Source organism: Pleurodeles waltl, chromosome 3_1 (genome assembly GCF_031143425.1).
Source record: "Pleurodeles waltl isolate 20211129_DDA chromosome 3_1, aPleWal1.hap1.20221129, whole genome shotgun sequence".
NCBI lineage: Eukaryota > Metazoa > Chordata > Amphibia > Caudata > Salamandridae > Pleurodeles > Pleurodeles waltl.
This window is the reverse complement of record NC_090440.1, coordinates 1218324015-1218344526: the sequence shown is the minus strand read 5'-3', so window position 1 is coordinate 1218344526 and position 20512 is coordinate 1218324015. Positions and strand designations below refer to the sequence as shown.

Here is a 20512-nt window from a genome sequence, read left to right as displayed (position 1 = left end):
GGGGTCATAATGAACATGACGGTCGGACCGCCATGCTGGCGGTAGCGGTAATTACAGCATGTTAGGGGCCAGTAGGACATCTACCCTGTTGAGTTTGCCTATTACCAGCATGGCAGTCCGGACCGCCATATAATGTTCACCATGAGCCCACCACAGGCTATCGCCACCAGGCAGCCTGACGATGGCAGAGTTCCTTATCCGACAGGGCAGCGCTGCAATCAACACTGTCCCCCGGATAAAGAACCTGTGTCCACCCGCCAGAAAAAGGCTGGTGGAATGGGGGCCCCACTGGAGGCCCCTTCACTGCCACTTGGCATGGGCAGTGCAGGGGCCCCTGTGCACAGCCCTGTCGCGCATGTCAGGCAGTTATATGCACGACGGGTGCTGCTGCACCCGCCGCACTGCTGCGTCAGCAAAGTCCTGGCCCATCATTCCTTAGGGCCAGTTGGTGGAAAGACTGTTTCCGCCCGCCGGCCCTGGGGAATGTTCTTTATTGGTCTGGCGGGGTCCTCAACGGGCTGGCGGGCTTTGCTTGTGTTTAGACCGCCAGCATGAACACGGCGGGAAATACCACCATGTCCATAATGAGGGCCTAACATATGTTATGGCATGAAGCATCTTTGCTATGAAGTGAGGAGGCCCTTGCTTCATCAGTACTTGATCATTCCCTACTATATCGCCTAAAATTCTGCAGGTAGTAGATTATAAACCTAAACAGTTAAATGTAAGGTCATATTTATTGTACAGTTATTTAAAACCACTACAAAGCAATCCAATTATCTGAAAAATAAAATATAACTAAATTTATCATGTACAGTCTCCCAGAATCAATTCATAGACAACTTAAAACCCTAAACAGTTATAGAAATGCACTCTCTCCTGTAATTTTCTTTGGAGGTGGGTTGCGAGATGGTGTTTGGTTCTTGAGATGTGTTTTGGAGAGAGGTATAAAGAACCATACAGGAATGAGTGTATGTGACCGGGCACATAAGACTTTAACCGGCAAACTAGGATGGGAGTTTGAGCATGCAAAGCAGAGAGGATGACTGCACTTATTGGCAGTATTGATGAGGTTAGTTTATAGTAGCTGTCTACTAAGTGGAGAACTAGACCTTGCACCTTACAGAAGCTGGGTGTCATCCTAAGGATTTTGGGGGCTTTGCGCTAGGAATATTTTGGGCCTCTGCTTGGAACAACTTTGATTTGTGGTACCAATTTTAAAGTCCTGTGATGCCAAACGATATTGAATTTTACCTTAAGAGCTTAGATCCAGAAATACACAGAAGTGCCCTGGAGAGAACATTCACTCCCTTGGGATCTCCTCGGAAGGTGGTGGCCCTGCACAATTGCACATTTTGCCCAGGTTTTAAAACCGCTCTGAAGAAACTCTATGTATAGATTACGAGTTGACCGGAGGTGCTATGAGCACTGCACTGGTTTGGAACCATACACGTAAGTAGCTGAGAACTGCTGTACACAAAGATGAGCTTGCTTCCAAAGCGTGTAAACGCTGTAATGAAGACTGTGGTAGGCAGCAGGAGGAGTCAGCTGAAATCGTGTTATGGTTTATTTCCAAGGAGAAAACCACAGTTGAAATTATGCGCAATTGAACTGGCATCAAGAGAAACAATCCTAAAAGAAATAACGTGCAAATATATACTGTAAAAATAATATTATGTGTCCATTGGCAGTGGTAGGTAGTTTGCAACCAGCAAACACTTACTCTTCCTTGCTAGGTTAATCTGTGAGGAGGCTAATGCTCGCTGTAAAACTTGAGTAACATATTAAATAAAAAATGAAAGTGGGTTCAGAGAGGGAGTATTGGAAGGGGCCAGCAGCACACACACACAAAAACAGAAAACAAGCAGAATAATGCTGAAAATACATTCACGAAAAAAACATTTTTCATCAAGAAGGACTTTCACCAGTTTCGGTCAGCCAGCCTGGTGAATCTGAATCCAGTTGAACAATTGGATGAAAAAGTTTAGATGAAAAGGGTATGCCAGAACAGGTGTAGTCAGGTTTGGGTTTTACAAATATCTCTTACAAGCATTTTTCATAATAAGTATTTATCTTTGTGTGGATATTGTAAATTATTTGGTTGAGTTTTGAAACCCTTATATGGTACCTTCCTGAATGTACAGCACATGCGTTATTTTCTCTGGGGATAGCTGTGAACCTGGGATTATTCTCAAAGGTGAGCAGAGCTTTCTTTGGCGCAAAGTGTGCTCCCCTAAGACCTACTGTGGGCAATGATATGGCTCAGTCCCAACTCACATCAAGACTGTGAGCCTGATTTAGATAGTGGCTGACGAGTTACTCCAGCACAACAGTGACGGATAGCCCATCCATCACAATCTAAATCCAATAATATCCTGTTGGATTTAGATTTCAGGGAATGGGATATCAGTCACCATTGGGATGGAGTAACTCATCCCCCAGTATCTAAATCAGGCCCTATGAGTTTTTTCCACAGACTGTCGGGGGCAATATCAGCATCATCCATTGTTTACTAAGCATCATGCTGTCAAAGCTGTAGTCAGCACCCTGTATTTCCTTTGTTGCCTATTCTTGTGGGCACCCCGTATGGCTGGATGCTGTTCCATCTGCATGATATCTAGAGATGATTATACAGACCTTTGTCACTCTGCCTTTTGCCCTCTATGCACTCGTCCCTTACCTCTAGTCCATTTCCACGGACAGGGTAGATAACAGTTCACTCATTACAACATTTTTCTAAGCAGGATCACAACCTTGGGCTTTTTAAATCACAGGTAACAAAAAAGCCAGAGTTTTAGGGTATCCTGTTCTCCGAATGTGTGCACTGTATTAGAGTCTTTTGGTGTCTAGTGCTACTAGCGAACCGGTGAGGTGACGCAGGGTCATGCTGTGACGAGTCATCAGAAATGAATTTCCAGGCATCCTCACCCATGATGAATAATAAAGCAACAGGTTTCCTACACACAGTTATTTTCAGAAATGTAAATCCATGTACAACCGCATTGTGGGATATACACAATATAATTCCCCTGCCTTTGCTTAGACCTTGGATCCTTAAGCGAACTAGTAACAGTTTTAACCAATCTCTTTAAATCTATCTAAAGCAGGCTTCTCCAGCAAGTAATTCTAGCTACATATACATATCTCTTCTGTGTGTAGCTCAGCCTATTAAATTAGAAGTTTTTGCCTGGTTGAATTATTTTATGTATACCATAATTGAAAAGCGTGCACTTGAGACAACAAATATGTGTATTTTTAGAAGTTATAAACTAATGTAATGACAACAAAGGTTGTGTTTGCAAGATATATTCACAGCTGATATTTGAGTGGTAGATTGTGGTGTTGGGGTGACTTACTACTAATAATAATACCTTGATGGGTTGTAGCTGTGGCGGTTATTTATTACCCATTTAGAGGCATTCTGCATAAGCCAAGGCCTTTTAGGTTGAGCGCGCAAGAGCTCTGACATGTTGTAATCTATATGTGTGCTTTTAACCACGCCCACCGCATGCCCATTACTATCACTCATTTATGGGCTTGCCTTTCCAAAATCCTTTATCATCATTGGTAAATGCTTTGTTTGTCCCTCCTCGTGGCACTTTTGTTGGCCATCGACCCTGTTACATGGATATTTGCACTTTTGCCAAAATGTTTGCGGGTGAACTTTTCCTTTTGTGTCTCTCCTACCTGCTCATGGCGGGCATGGCGCTTTGAATTGGCTTGCTTATGTCAACTGTTTTACTTTTCATTTTCAATTTATGTGGCAAGAAAAGTCTAGTTAGGAAGTTACACCGCTAAAAGCTTTAACTCAAGCAAACGCAAGACCCATTGCATTGCAAATGCTTGTTAACATTACTGTTCGCAGTTATGCCTTGTGAACTGAGGTGATCACTGCTACATTACTACACTAATAATTTTAGTATCTTGAACATAAGTAGCTTTTATTACAGAAAAGTTTGGAAACCCTAATCTAGCGATATAAAGGCATATCTGACATAGGATATACTTCTCTTAGTGGGGGTGCTAGTGCTGGTGAGGAAACAGAAGTGACAAGAAGTGTTATGGTTTAGCCTAGTCTAATCAGACTGGTTCACAAGGAAATGCTTACTTATTCACCAGTGGTCCATAAGGCAAGAGCTATAACTTCCTCACATTAACCTTTTGGGGTGGGGCACTAAAGATTTGGGAAATAAGATAAAACCAAACTTCTCCCAGACTGTCAGAAATGGGCAAACTTCTTCTGTGCAGAGTGAGAGAACTGCGAGAGAACTCTATACACACACACCATCCGTCCCCTCACTCATCAGAAAAGCTAGAAACCAGGCTGTTACTCTCTTCTGTTAGGTGCACAATAAGCATAGATGTGACTATTGCTACTGAGATGTAGAGTCAAACCCGGGTACACCCCAAGCTAGCTACTGTTAAGGATGCCAGACATCATGGATGTCTATACACCAGAATGGCATGGATACTGGAAGTAACCTCACATACCCTTTGATCTTAATGACATCACAGGAAGTGATAGCATATGACCTCTGGTTCTGATTCTTCCAGGAGTGATGTCACATGACCTTAACCCTGATGACATCATAATAATTGACATTGCTGAAGTTCCATAATAACTACATGATTAATATAACAACACAAATGCCTATTTTTGATACCATCTATATCAGGGTGCCAAGAAGATTTTTAAAAGAGGCGGAGCATGATGATTACCTATACTGTAGCGCGCAAGGTAAGCCAGTTAGCCAAATGTTTAATACGAGGGGTTTGGTGTGTATTCCTCCAAAGGTTTTTTTTTTAAAGGAAAGGGGTGAAACAGTGCATTTTAAAGCACATTTTCATACGAATTTGCTAAAAATACATGAATGCGGACAGAGCACTGGTTAAATACACTTAATGGCGTACCAAACAAATAAAACCTGATTTTTCAGATTGTGCTATGGTTGCCCGCGTAGTCAAAAATTACCTTAATTGTGTCAGGGTCAACATTTCGAGATGGATACTCCATATATTATGACAGCCTCATGCCAAAAATTACATACAATATGCAAGTGCTAACAACATGTTGCTATCTGTGTTGTCCATTTACCCTGAGTGCACCTTATTTTTTAAAAAAAAACATACCGTTAGCATGCCAGGGCCGTTATTTTGTCATGGATATCCCCACCTTGTATGTAACGGTTGTCTTTACTTATGTCAAAAATTGTTACCAATGTGTTGGTATCAACATTTTGGTGTTGGTACCCCCAAGAATATCCCTAAGTATGCCAGCACCATCATTTTTCCATGAGTGCTATATATGTGAAGAAATACCCCTTGAATGCCAGTACCAACATTTTACAATAGTTGTCCCTAGTGCCAAAACTGACCCCGCAATAAGCCAGTACCAGTGTTTTGTCACACGTGCCTGTTGTGTTAAGAATTGCTTCTAATACGCAAGCACCAATATTTTGCTATGGTTGCATTTACAAGCTAAGAATTACTTTCAGTGTGACACGGTCATTGGCAGACACGCTAGGACAACACTACTGTATATTGTCGCTCCCGTTCACTTGTGTTCAATCATGCAACTCATTCTCACTCACTCACGCTCATTCTTACTCGCATTTGCTCATTCGCACTGATTCTCTCTCATTCTTACTCTCTCATTCACACTTTCTCACTCACATTCACACTCACTCCCTCATTCTCACATATTCTGAACTATTCTTACACGTTCTGACTCCCTCATTCATTCATGCTTAATCGTACTCACATTCACTCTTATTCTCACTCAATCATACCTTCTTTCTCATACTCACACATTTTGATTCACTCTTACTCATTCTCTTTCACAGTTATACTCACTGAGTGTCATTCATTCTCACTCTCATGAATTGTCTTTTTCGCTCGTTAACACTGTGCCACACAAATTCCTACATTTACCTTTACCTATCCCCTTTCACTCACTTACAATCTCTCTTACTTATTCTTTCTAACTTTTACTCAATAACATTGATTGACCCTCTGTCTCACTCATTCTCTTTCACTATCTGCCAGGTTCTCTCAGACATACATGCTCACACATACTGTCACACATATGCACTTGCTCTCTTACAAACACACTCACACCCGCAAGCACGCCCACCACCTGCTTAAAATCTATTTTTTTTTATCACCTCACCTGCCAGCAAATGTCCTGTGGTGCTTCATGGTGCTTCAGTTGTATTACACCAATAGTGAATAATAAGCTGTATTCATTCTTAATGTAATAAAAATGGGAAGAAAACAAGGACAAATGGCCTTTGTTCCCGACACTGATTTTGCCACCTCTCATGCAAGGGATTGCAAAGGCAGTGTGATGGGTCGCAAAGGTCAAGTCAGGGGTCATTACAGCAACTCATGCTGACCCCTAAATGACGTCACGACAGTCATGCTTCCAGATCATAGTTATTGGTGGAGCACTCTTGTCACTAAAGACCAGAGATAATTCGTTTTCTGTAATATGTAACTAAATAATTAAATATCACTACTATGTTTGTTCTCTCACTTCACACTCATATCCTCTTCCAAACAGTCCAAATAGGCACATATCAACCATGGGGAGATGCAGAGGTACCCTACAGATAAACCCTTTGCATCACACAATCATAGATATACCTCTACGTATAGAGAAAATGAAATACCTGCCCCAGTGCATTAACTGCAAAAATGAAAATACATTCATCTCCAGTGATACTTAATTCTGTTACAATAGGTGTTGACACAGCTTGAGTACATACCTTATGCCAGGTTATATTGTTAAATTGTATCTGTGTTTAAGTGATAGTAAAGACATTGAATGTTGTTAGTTAGAAAAAAATGTATGCTCTTATGCTCTTTCAATGTCTTATTACTACATCTGTTCATGCCACAAAAGCGCCATTGTGAAATCAGCTTATTCTGGCCAGTGCCATCTTGTGTTTTTAGCTTTAAACTTGTCCATGTGTTAGGGAAAATATAAACTTTTGTGTGGTGAGTGGTTTCTGAACTATTTTCGAGGTAAGCTCTCCCCCAATTTCTGGGCAAATTGCCCACTTCCTAAAACATCTTAGTCTACTCCTTCAATGTTTTTTGACAGTTGGTATAGTAAAGAAAGCGAAATTGGTTCTGTTATTACTGCTCCCAGCCTCTCCTGTTTTCCTAACCATCTTTTGCGTGTTAGTTTTGACCTGTAGTGGAACAGACTTCTCAGCCTCTCCCATTATTTCTCCTACTTTTTATTCCTTCTTTATCGTCCAATCTCAGCTACCATCGCCCCTCAGAATGGTGGGGGCAGAGGGGTCATTGTTCTCCAATCGCCGCACTTTTAGAGGAGCCATCTCCTGTGCTGCAATATTTATTTAATATAGCATTTACAACAACAATATCCTATGTAATAATGACGATGCAGCTAACACGATTAGTTCTATTAGATTGTGCCGAAGCTGGATTTGCTGTGTTTTCTCTTTCCCAGAAGCGTGAGTTTTTTTAAACAGATGCTCTTTCTGTGAAGGTGTAGGAAAGTACCATCTTGCCTGGCATGTTACCCCCATTTTTCACTGTATATATGTTGTTTTAGTTGTATGTGTCACTGGGACCCTGTTCTCCAGGGCCCCAGTGCTCATAAGTGTGCCTGAATGTGTTACCTGTGTAGTGACTAACTGTCTCACTGAGGCTCTGCTAATCAGAACCTCAGTGGTTATGCTCTCTCATTTCTTTCAAATTGTCACTAACAGGCTAGTGACCAATTTTACCAATTTACATTGGCTTACTGGAACACCCTTATAATTCCCTAGTATATGGTACTGAGGTACCCAGGGTATTGGGGTTCCAGGAGATCCCTATGGGCTGCAGCATTTCTTTTGCCACCCATAGGGAGCTCTGACAATTCTTACACAGGCCTGCCACTGCAGCCTGAGTGAAATAACGTCCACGTTATTTCACAGCCATTTTACACTGCACTTAAGTAACTTATAAGTCACCTATATGTCTAACCTTTACCTGGTAAAGGTTAGGTGCAAAGTTACTTAGTGTGAGGGCACCCTGGCACTAGCCAAGGTGCCCCCACATTGTTCAGGGCCAATTCCCTGGACTTTGAGAGTGCGGGGACACCATTACACGCGTGCACTACATATAGGTCACTGCCTATGTGTAGCTTCACAATGGTAACTCCGAATAGAGTGGAGAAGTGTGGCTCAATGGTTAGAGCGGCAGACCCTGAAGCAGAGATCTGGCTCAAGACCAGGGTTCAAGTCCCGCTTCGGCAGGTCTTGGGCTCAATTCCCCTTGACCAGATAATTCTCGCCTCGGTGCCTAATCTAATTCATGGGTCCCACTCTGCAACTCTGGGCAATAGCTTGCTTAATCTCCACAACGGCCCCAACAGCGCTTGGATGCCTGGCTTCACCCTGGGGGTGCTCAGGAGTGGGCGCCTCACAGGGAAAAGCCAGGAGGGGTTCCATAGCGGTATGAGTACAGCGCCTTGAGACCCTAACGGGTGAGTAGTGCGCTATACAAGTGCTAATTTACAATATGGCCATGTAACATGTCTAAGATCATGGAATTGCCCCCTCTATGCCATCCTGGCATTGTTGGCACAATTCCATGATCCCAGTGGTCTGTAGCACAGACCCTGGTACTGCCAAACTGCCTTTCCTGGGGTTTCACTGCAGCTGCTGCTGCTGCCAACCCCTCAGACAGGTTTCTGCCCTCCTGGGGTCAAGCCAGGCTTGTCCCAGGATGACAGAACAAAGGACTTCCTCTGAGAGAGGGTGTTACACCCTCTCCCTTTGGAAAATGGTGTGAAGGCAGGGGAGGAGTAGCCTCCCCCAGCCTCTGGAAATGCTTTCTTGGGCACAGATGTGCCCAATTCTGCATAAGCCAGTCTACACCGGTTCAGGGGACCCCTTAGCCCTGCTCTGGCGCGAAACTGGACAAAGGAAAGGGGAGTGACCACTCCCCTGACCTGCACCTCCCCTGGGAGGTGTCCAGAGCTCCTCCAGTGTGCTCCAGACCTCTGCCATCTTGGAAACAGAGGTGCTGCTGGCACACTGGACTGCTCTGAGTGGCCAGTGCCACCAGGTGACGTCAGAGACTCCTTCTGATAGGCTCCTTCAGGTGTTGCTAGCCTATCCTCTCTCCTAGGTAGCCAAACCCTCTTTTCTGGCTATTTAGGGTCTCTGTCTCTGGGGAAACTTTAGATAACGAATGCAAGAGCTCATCAGAGTTCCTCTGCATCTCTCTCTTCACCTTCTGCCAAGGAATCGACTGCTGACCGCGCTGGAAGCCTGCAACACTGCAACAAAGTAGCAAAGACGACTACTGCAACTCTGTAACGCTGATCCTGCCGCCTTCTCGACTGTTTTCCTGGTGGTGCATGCTGTGGGGGTAGTCTGCCTCCTCTCTGCACTAGAAGCTCCGAAGAAATCTCCAGTGGGTCGACGGAATCTTCCCCCTGCAACCGCAGGCACCAAAAAGCTGCATTACCGGTCCCTTGGGTCTCCTCTCAGCACGACGAGCGAGGTCCCTCGAATCCAGCAACTCTGTCCAAGTGACTCCCACAGTCCAGTGACTCTTCAGTCCAAGTTTGGTGGAGGTAAGTCCTTGCCTCACCTCGCTAGACTGCATTGCTGGGAACTCCGACTTTTGCAGCTACTCCGGCCCCTGTGCACTTCCGGCGGAAATCCTTCGTGCACAGCCAAGCCTGGGTCCACGGCACTCTAACCTGCATTGCACGACTTTCTAAGTTGGTCTCCGGCGATGTGGGACTCCTTTGTGTAACTTCGGGTGAGCACCGTTTCACGCATCCTCGTAGTGCCTGTTTCTGGCACTTCTCCGGGTGCTACCTGCTGCTAAGAGGGCTCCTTGTCTTGCTCGACGTCCCCTCTACCTCCTGGTCCAATTTGCGACCTCCTGGTCCCTCCTGGGCCACAGCAGCACCCAAAAACACTAACCGCACGATTTGCAGCTAGCAAGGCTTGTTGGCGTTCTTTCGGCGAGAAAACACTTCTGCACGACTCTCCACGGCGAGAGGGATCCGTCCACCAAAGGGGAAGTCTCTAGCCCTTTTCGTTCCTGCAGAAACCTCAGCTTCTTCTGTCCAGTAGAAGCTTCTTTGCACCCACAGCTGGCATTTCCTGGGCATATGCCCATCTCCGATTTGCTTGTGACTTTTGGACTTGGTCCCCTTGTTCCACAGGTACCCTAGATTGGAAATCCACCGTTGTTGCATTGTTGGTTTGTGTCTTTCCTGCATTATTCCTCTATCACGACTTCTTTGTCTTTTGGGGAACTTTAGTGCACTTTGCACTCACTTTTCAGGGTCTTGGGGAGGGTTATTTTCTAACTCTCACTATTTTCTAATAGTCCCAGCGACCCTCTACAAGGCCACATAGGTTTGGGGTCCATTCGTGGTTCGCATTCCACTTTTGGAGTATATGGTTTGTGTTGCCCCTATCCCTATGTGTCCCCATTGCATCCTATTGTAACTATACATTGTTTGCACTGTTTTCTAAGACTATACTGCATATTTTTGGTATTGTGTACATATATCTTGTGTATATTTCCTATCCTCTCACTGAGGGTACACTCTAAGATACTTTGGCATATTGTCATAAAAATAAAGTACCTTTATTTTTAGTATAACTGTGTATTGTGTTTTCTTATGATATTGTGCAAGTGACACTTGTGGTACTGTAGTAGCTTCACACGTCTCCTAGTTCAGCCTAAGCTGCTCTGCTAAGCTAACATTATCTATCAGCCTAAGCTGCTAGACACCCTATACACTAATAAGGGATAACTGGGCCTGGTGCAAGGTGCAAGTACCCCTTGGTACTCACTACAAGCCAGTCCAGCCTCCTTCAGAAGGGCACTGTTTTCTGGCCTGGGATTCTGACATTTCTGCACAGTCATGAGGGCTTTGAAATTATATCAGGAAGGGTAACGAAAGAATCTACTCCTAGTCATTCCATTTTTGTCTTTTCTGTCTGGGCTTCAGGCTTGTTACCTTGGTGGGAGGCAGAGAGGACAGTGTGTGTGTGCGGAGGCACTGCCTATACCAACCCGTTTTCCAACCTCCCCTGCTAAGACATCGCGACAGCAAACACCAGAAGGGAGAGGTAAGAGGAGCTCAGTCAACATCATTCCTAACTCCTTTTCTTTTTTATTTATTTTCCTTATTGGATTTCCCATAAATGTAAACTAATCTGATAACACATTTAGGGTCTATTCATAGAATGAAGTAGCCATCATTAAGGGAGGACAGCGAATCCCACCCAGGGTCCTTTTAGGTGCAACTAACACCACTGACCATACCATTCATACGTGAATGAGATGTTACAGAAGTCAATGTTGCAACCTCGCTCAGGGCGCAGATTTGCAGATGATGGTGTGGCAATGAGACTGGCAAAATGGCACTGTCACTCCACAATGAAAGAGAACTTATGCCTCTCCAGATCAACAAAAAATAAAGCAAAGGAAAAGGAGGGATATAGAGGGCTGATGGGAAATAGTTAAAATAATTAGAAAGGGATAAAGAAGGTAAGAGGACTCAGGAAAAAAAGTGTGGAAAGTAAAAGAGGGGGGGTCATTGGGCCAGATGAGAACTTCAGCCAGGACACCGAGGTGAGGGAGTTAAAAAGCTAAAGATGCCGATGGGAGAGTAGAATGTTTAGTACTATGGGGCATCATTCTCGCTATCAATGGTCACTTTATAAGTTGAGTAACTACACTACACTATAGTCTTGTTTAAGAGGTAGAGAACTATGCAGCATAGATTAAAATAAAATGGATACTGACTTTTAACCCCTTCTCTGCCAGGCCTTTTCCCCCTCCTGTACCAAGCTTTTTTTCACTATTTGGGGTAGTTCACGCTTAGTCCCTCATAACTTTTTGTCCACATAAGCTACCCATGCCAAATTTGCGTCCTTTTTTCCAACATCCTACGGATTCTGGAAGTACCCAGAGTTTGGGGTTTCCCCTGGAGGAGACCAAGAAATTAGCCAAAATACAGCTAAAGTTTCGTTTTATAAATAAAAAAGGGAAAAAAGGGCTGCAGAAGAAAGCATGTGTTTGTTTCCCTGAAAATGGCATCAACAAAGGGTTTGCGGTGCTAAAAACACCTTCTTCCCAGCTTTCTGGGACAGGCAGACTTGAATCAGAAAATCTAATTTTTCAACAGACTTTTGGTATTTTACTGGGACATGCCATGTTTACTATTTTGTGTGCTTTCAGTCTCTTTCCAGTTAGTGACAGAAATGGGTGTGAAACCTATGCTGGATCCCAGACAGCTAAACATTTCTGAAAAGTAGACAACATTCTGAATTCAGCAAGGGGTCATTTGTGTGTTCCTTCAATGTTTTCCTACAGAAAGTAACAGCTAAAATAAAAAATATTGAAATTGAGGTAAAAAAAGAGCCATTTGGGTCCACGTTTTCTTCTATAAGTTTTTCCAGCTACGGCAATTTTTTAAAAACAATATACCATTACGTCTGCTGGACTCTTCTGGTTGCGGGGATATATAGGGCTTGTAGGTTCTTCAAGAACCCTATGTACCAAGAGCCAATAAATGAGCTGCACCTTGCAGTGGGTTTTCGTTGTATATTGGGTATACAGCAATTCATTTGGTGAAATATAAAGAGTGAAAAATAGGTATCAAGGAACGCTTTGTATTTCCAAAATGGGCACAAGATAAGGTGTTGAGAAGCAGTGGTTATTTGCACATCTCTGAATTTCGGGGTCCCCATACTTGCATGCAAATTACAGGGCATTTCTGAAATAGACATCTTTTTTACACACTGTCTTACATTTGGAAGGTCAAAATGTAGAGAAAGACAAGGGGCAATAGCACTTGTTTTTCTATTCTGTGTTCCCCAAAGGCTCCCAATAAAAATGGCACCTCACCTGTGTGGGTAGGCCTAATGTCTGCGAAAGGAAACTCAACATGGCCACATCACATTTTTACATTGAAATCTGACCTGTTTTTTGCAAAGTGCCCAGCTGTGGATTTTGGCTTCTAGCTCAGCCAGAAACTTGGGAAACCTAGCAAACCTATACATATTTTAAAACTAGGCACTTTGGGGAATTCAGAATCGGGTGACTTGTGGGGCTCTCACCACGGACAAGGTTCTATTACCCAGAATCCTTTGCAAACCTCAAAATTGGGCAAAAAAACACCTTCCGATCATATTTCGGTGCTGCAAAGTTATGGAATCTGAGAGGAGCCACAAACATCCTTCCACCCAGCATTTCCCCAAGTCTCCCAATAAAAATGGTAACTCACTTGTGTGGGAAGGCCTAGTGCCTGCGACAGGAAACACCCCAAAACGCCGCATGGACATATCAAATTTTTACATTGAAAACTGACGTGTTTATTGGTAAGTGCCTAGCTGTGGATTTTGGTCTCTAGCTCAGCCAGCACCTTGGAACACCTTCCACACCTATGCATTCTTTAAAACTCGACACCTATGAGAACCCAGGATGGGGTACCTTGTGGCGCTCTTACCAGGTTCTGTTACCCAGAATACTTTGCAAACCTCAAAATTTGGCAAAAAAAACAAATTTTCCTCACGTTTTGGTGATAGAAAGTTCTGAAATCTGAGAGGAGGCACAAATTTCCTTCCACCTAGCATTCCCCCAAGTCTCCCGATAAAAAATGGTACCTCACTTGTGTGGGTAGGCCTAGTGCCCGTGACAGGAAATGCCCTCTAACACAACATGAACACATCAAATTTTTCTTGTGAAAACTGACACCCAGGGGAACCCAGGATGGGGTAACTTGTGGCGCTCTCACCATGTTCTGTTACCCCGAATCCTTAACAAACATCAAAATTTGGCAAATAAATCAACTTTTTCCTCACATTTCCATGCTGCAAAGTTCTGGAATCTGAGAGGAGCCACACACTTCTTTCTACCCAGCATTCACACACATCTCCTGCTAAAAATGGTACCTCACTTGTTCGGGTAGGCCTAGTGCCCGCAGCAGGAAATGCCCCAGAACACTACATGGACACATCAAAATTCTCAATTACAAAACTACCTTTCGTTGCGGGGGGGGGTCACCTGGGTTTTTGGTCCTGGGCTGAGCAGCCACCCAGGGAAACCTACCAAACCCAGACATTTCTGAAAACTAGACACCCGGGGGAGTCCAGAGAGGTGTGAAGTACATGGATCCCCCAGTGTTTTCTTGCCCAGAATCCTCAGCAAACCTCAAATTTAGCTAAAAGAAAATCACATTTTCCCCACAATTCTGTGTGGGATAACAGTACCGGCAAAAGTTTCCTACCACCAAACGATCCCATCAGTCTCCCAATAAAAATGATACCTTACTTGTGTAGGTGTCTGTGACAGGGAAGAGCCAAAAACATGTTGAAATTGAGGGGGAACCAAAGCGGGTCCAAAAGGGCAGTTTGGAAAAAAGCTGTTTTTAGGCTGACAAGTGGGGCAGAATTTTTATCGGTATAGATGCAACAATGCTGGGTAGTAGGAATTTTGTGGATTCCTGAAGATTCCGGAAGGTTCCATCACAAAAATGTGGGAAAATATGTGATTTTAAGCAAAGTTGGAGGTTTGCAGGGCACTGTGGGTAAGAAAATGGTGCGGGTGCATGTGGACTCACCCAGATGTTTAGTTTTCAGATGTGTCTAGGTTTTGTGGATTTTTCTAGGTGGTAGCGTTCCAAAAAGTGCAGCCCTCACCATTCCAAGTGGGACGATTTTGAGAGTTAGCCAAGCTCTCATGGCACAAATCTAAAACCGAAACCCAAAATAATAAAATGTCCTCTTGCTTGGGATAAGATCTTTTGGTATGCAGGGGGAGAGCTGAAAGACTGTTCCCCCCTTCAGTTGAGGTGCCCATACTGGTTGGTAGCCACCACCCAACTATTTGTTATTTTTTTTAATTTCCTGGCATCTGGTAGGCTTTCTGTCCCCCGCAGGGAGTGGATCAGGGGTAATTGCCCCATCTGCCCACCGGTGGGCAGAACAATTTTGTCCCCATTTAATTGGGGTGGGGTATGGCCATACCCCAACCCTTTTTTTAAAATAAAATTCTTCCCTGGTGTCTAGTGGTCTTTCTGCCCCCTTGGGGGCAGATGGGCCTTTCAGAAATGGGATGATCTGCTCCGGGGGGCAGAAATGAACAACAGTAATGTGCTCCCATGGGGAGCGACCCTTGCCCAAGGGGCTGCCCCCCAAACAAAACACACACACACACCAATCCCTTTTGCCTAAGTTGTTTCTGTCCTTCTTGGGGATAGATGAGCCTAATAGAAATAGGCTGATCTGCCCCCAAGGAGGGCAGAAATGGCCTAAAATAAAATTCCCCCCCAGGGGAGCGACCCTTACCTAAGGGGTCACTCCCCCTTTGTAAAAAATCCCTGGTGTCTAGTGGTTTTTGCCCCCCTTGGGGGCAGATTGACCTAATAAAAGTAGGCCGATCTGCCTCCAAGGTGGGCAGAAATGGTCTAAAATAAAATTGCCCCCCAGGGGAGCGACCCTTGCCTAAGGACTTGCTCCCCTTGCATGAAATTGGTGCCAAGAAATAAAATCCCTGGTGTCTATTGGTTTCTGCCCCCCTTGGGGGAATATTGTCCTAATAAAAATAGGCCGATCTGCACCCAAGGTGGTAAGAAATGCCCTTATATAAAATTGGCCCCCAGAGGAGCGACCCTTGCCTAAGGGGTCGCTACCCATCTATAAAATATTTAAAAAATAAAAATCCCTGGTGCCTAGTGGTTTCTGCCTAATTAAAATTGGCTGATCTACCCCCAAGGGTAGCCCCACAGGGGAGCGACCCTTGTCTAAGGGGTCACTCCCCTTGCGAGAAATTGACGGGGAAAAAAATCCCTGGTGTCAAGTGGTTTCTGTCCCCCTGGGGGCAGATTGGCCTAATAAAAATAGGCCGATCTTCCCCCAAGGGGGACAGAAATGGCCTAAAATAAATTTGCCCCCAAGGGGAGCGACCCTTGCCTTAGGGGTCGCTCCCCACCTGTGAAAAAAAAAAAAAAAAAAAAAAGATTCCTGATGCCTAGTGGCATCTGTCCCCCTTGGGGGCAGATCGGCCTAATTAAAAATAAATAGACCGATCTGCCTCCAAGAGGGGGGGAGCAGAAACAGCCTTAAAAATAATGCCCCCAGGAGAGCAACCTTTGCCCAAGGGGTTGCTCCCCTTCATTGTTTACATAAAAAAACAAAAAACTCCCAGGTGTCTAGAGTGGGCATTTTTGCAGCACGATTTCTTTACAATCATGCTGCAGAAATGCTCAGAAAGACATCAAAGGAAAGGAAACACCTTTACTTTGATGCCAATCTGATCTCCTCCACCCCCTGTAAGCTGGATCCAGCGCGATGGGGGCGATCAAGTGATGAGGTCAGCACACGATCGCAGGCTAATGTCATCAGACGTCACTGGGGGTATTAGGGGGGCAGGGGGTGGAAGCTGTAGCGATTCCCCTTCCATCCCTGCACAGGGGAGGGGGTGGGAGGCCCTCAGGAGGAGCGCTAGTGCTTCCCCAAAGGCCGGTCCCAGGACGTAATGGTTACATCCGTGGCGCCCCAGCGCTGCACCACCGGACGTAATCATTACATCCTTGGCGTGGAAGGGGTTATGAGGAGCCAGTGAAAATGTATGTAAGTGATTTGTGAAACTTTGTAATCAATATCTACAGGCATACAGCAGAATGAACAAATGCCTTCTCAGTGCAGAGGGTATGGAAGGCAAGGTAGTAGAGCAGTGCAAAAACTCAGTAAAGGACCAGCACTTAGGTTTAATGTTGATGACTGAGATCCAATTTAGGGCTTTACTTTCTTCAAAGGTTGCTTTCCTCAGCCAGGGAGTGAATAATTTCATCAAGGTGACATGTAGGGGAAGAGGAATAGGAACTAGAATAATTCTTAGGGACTTAAAAGACAAATTTTGGACATGTGTGTGTGAACGGGATCTAGTCATCAAAATGCTTATCTCCAACCAGTCTGACACATTTAGTGCCTTCCAGGCAGCATAGGAGGCTGATGTTGGGACTCTAGAGAATGAAGATTGGTCTGAGGTGTTGGGGACGCCATGCTGGGCTGCTATTGCATCCAGGCTTCAGCTGATTCAGCTTAAATATCTCCACGATTGCCTCGCCATCCTGTCTTCGCTCTGGCACCTGAGAAGGCTAATGTTTATTCATACAGTCTGAGTTGAGTCTTTTTGGCGCATGGTGATGACCTGTCTGGCTGGGTCCTGTCTTAGCTGATACTGATGGACCCCAAGATCACCCTTCTTCCTGTCGCCAACAATTTTGGGAGTTAAAGTTACAAATTGTCATTTCTATTTTTAGGTCTGACTTTAGCAAAAAGGGATATAGCATGGGTGTGGAAACCCACGGTTCCCCCGTCCTTGGCTGTTTAGAAGAGAGGGATGGATCAATGCATAGGTTTGGAAGTGGCAGTCTATAAAGTGAGAGGCTGCTCCAGAAACACCCCAAGATATGGCAGATGTAGCTGAATTATCAGGGCAAAGAACTGGAACGTGTCTTGTGCATTATTTGGTTCATGATGAAGTTCAGACATTCATGGAATGAATGCAGTTTGGGTGGGTGCAGGACAGCCAACCTAACTTTTGGGCTGCTTCTGTGTTTCACTCAGTGCTTAATTTGTGCTTGTTGTTTCTGGTGCTGAGCACCGGCACTTATTTTTGAGGGCCGGCGCTTAGTCTTCTGCCTCAAGCAATTGATGGGAGCAAAAGACTCATTTGGGAAAGACGGAGCAAAAAAAAACGAAAAAGCGTCACAATGAGAGAAAGCAGAAAGCTGCAGGAGTGAGCTGAAGAGGCAGGGAGTGGCTTTATATGGATCGAAGAGGCCCGAGATGTTTTCAGGATTAAGCTGCCTCATTATTCCGAGCTCGCACATTAAACTGCGGCAGCCGCGTGTTTAAGAGGAGGGCTTTGGGCACCGGCACCTTTTTATTTACAAATTAAGCACTGGTTTCACTGGTGGAATTTGGGTGAGGGGTGAAGTGGGGAAAAGCGTGCAGGTCTTTATTCGTTTATGGGCCCCAATTTTTTCCTATGCTTTCACTGTTGAATGTTGGTCTATCGTGCTATGCAATTTATTTGGGCTTTAAAAAATAAAATCTGTTCTAAACAAAAAAAAAATCATACTTGATTGAGATCAGGCAGTGATTTCGACAGTGTATACAATTTGAAGGATATTGAAATATATAAGAAATTATTATGTGCCCTGCCCAAGTGGATAATGGATTTAGGGCTAGACTTCTGAAAGTTTTTAATGATTCAAAGCACGCCGGCACAAATGTTACAAGGACACATAAGTAAATCACATGTTCATTTGTGATTTGCAGTTTGTCGTCTTTGAGAAGCAACTAATGAAAGAAGACACTTACCTTGATTCTAGTATGGGTCCTCCTGCCTGTTTAAGCGGTTTATATGATGTGTGTTGTTGCCACTTTTTCTTTCTGGCTTTCATGTTCCTATTCCTTAAACTTTCTACAAGATCACTAGATAATTATAAATCCCATACACTCCCCTAGTTTAAAATGTTATTGTACGTTAGGTGAGTGCAGTAGTGACTGTTCCATAGTAAAGTTGCCTTTTTTTACTGTCTTCCTGTGTGACCGAAATTTAGGATTGTCCATAGAGCTTTTTTATTTTTTTAGCTCAGTCTTACAGTATTGTTCGTTCTTCAGCAGCAGAGCTTTACATTCCGGAATCGAACTCGCCTCCTTATTCCTCAGGGTCTTGTCTACAGAGAAAGTTAATTGAGGCTCCTAAGGAAAAACGCCCTTGTATTGTATTGTATTGTATTGTATTGACTTATTTATAAAGCGCATTCCGGCAAATCGCATCGAAGCACTAAACTGAACAAGTACAAAGGGAAGGCAAAATCTACCAACAGAGAGTGCCTATTGCGAGAAGAGCCAAGTTTTCAGGCTTTTCCTAAAGGTGGAGTGAGTAGCTGTTTGGCGGAGCGCAAAAGGCAGGGAATTCCATAGCCTTGCAGCTTCAACCGTGAAAGCACGATCTCCCCACCTAGCCTTATTGCATTGAGGAACCGCAATCATATATTTGGAAGAAGATCTCAAGTTTCTATAGGGTTGGTAATATTGCAAGGTAGACTTCAAATATTCACAGCCCTCAGACTGTAGAGCTCTATGAGTCAGGCAGAGAGTTTTGAAAATAATTCTCTTATTAATAGGTAACCAATGTAGAGATTTCAGACTGCTGCTAGCCGATGCAGACTGGGGAAGATTCAGAATCTGGCGCGCTGCCGTATTCTGGATAGACTGTAGTTTATCAAGAGAAGTTTTATTAGCATTTAACAAAAGGGCGTTACAATAGTCAAGTCTTGAGGTGCATAGAGCCAGCACGACCGGCATCCTTAAGTCTTCCTCCAGAAGATGCAAAATTTTCCTAAGAGTTTTTTAGATCCAAAAGCAGACTTTAACCGTTTGATTGATCTGTAAATTGAAGGAAAGAGAAGTATCAAATATAATGCCTAGATTTTTTGCAGAGGGACAGGGTAGCGGGGAGCCTCCACAGGCCGCCGGCCACCAGCTGTTGTTCCAAGAAATGTAATTACGGCCAAAACACATAATCACAGCCTTATCCCCGTTAAGTTTAAGCCAGTTTCTGGCCATCCAATTATTAATTGCTATCATGCAGAGTCGAAATTTCTCTTTAGATTCCTCCCAATTGTGGGAGACTGGAACAATCACCTGCGTGTCATCCGCGTAGGAAACTCGCCAGTCTTCTTAATTCAAGTGTCTCATTCTCACTGGCAGTGAACTGACATTTCGAAATAATATTTATGTGTGCTGTACTGATTTTCTTGTAGAAGCTTTTGTTTACATTATGTGGTTAACATAATTTATAAACCATACCACAGTCTATGGTGTTTCGTGGAGCTGCTTTTCAAATTAAAAACTCTGTACTGGTATACGGAGATCAATCAAAGCGAAGGGCTTCAGGGTGATCAACCTAGGGAAAGCTCCAAAATGAACAACCGCTTGAGTGGTGGAAGGTAAGCATGTTACCGCTGGATGCATTGTCCATTGTGGTTGTTAAGATGCAATCCTCTTTGACAAACATGTCAATAGATTTTAATCAAGAGCTATGTGCTGAATGCACATTAACACATATTTTAATTTGAAACTCACTAATAAAGGCAGCCATTGGAAGACCAGTAAGCTTTGTAGACATTATCCGTTTTCCTCAATATATTGAAAAGTATGGTGGCCGCATTTTATCATGTTTGCTGGAGGAAAGCAAAGAACTGTGGAATCTCAACTATGAGAATGTTGTTGTTGGTTGACTAGGGTGTGAGCCCTGGTCAAGCAGCAACCACAATTCTTGCCCGGGTAAGGCACAAGCAAACCCCAAATTAAGTTGTGCTCACCCTCTGGTAGCTTGGCATAGAGCAGCCAGGCTTAACTTGAAGGCAATGTGTAAAGTATTTGTGTAACCCTTCAAACTGTAAAACAGTGAGAACACCACAAAAAAAGAATCC

The 20512-nt window shown here is 44.1% G+C and overlaps 1 protein-coding gene across 12 annotated transcripts in view; it reads left to right on the top strand.

Moving 5' to 3' along the window:
* PKNOX2 (PBX/knotted 1 homeobox 2) overlaps positions 1 to 20512 on the top strand; it is a 3670033-nt gene that overhangs the window by 145699 nt on the left and 3503822 nt on the right. For 6 of the 12 annotated variants that reach the window (XM_069224547.1, XM_069224539.1, XM_069224528.1 and 3 more), the window contains exon 2: positions 11003 to 11123. The exons of 5 other annotated variants lie outside the window; for them this stretch is intronic. The gene's annotated coding sequence lies outside the window, so the exon portion shown is untranslated. Of the gene's footprint in view, positions 1 to 10993; positions 11124 to 20512 lie in introns of those variants that run through there. One more of the 12 variants, XM_069224530.1, reaches the window with a different exon arrangement.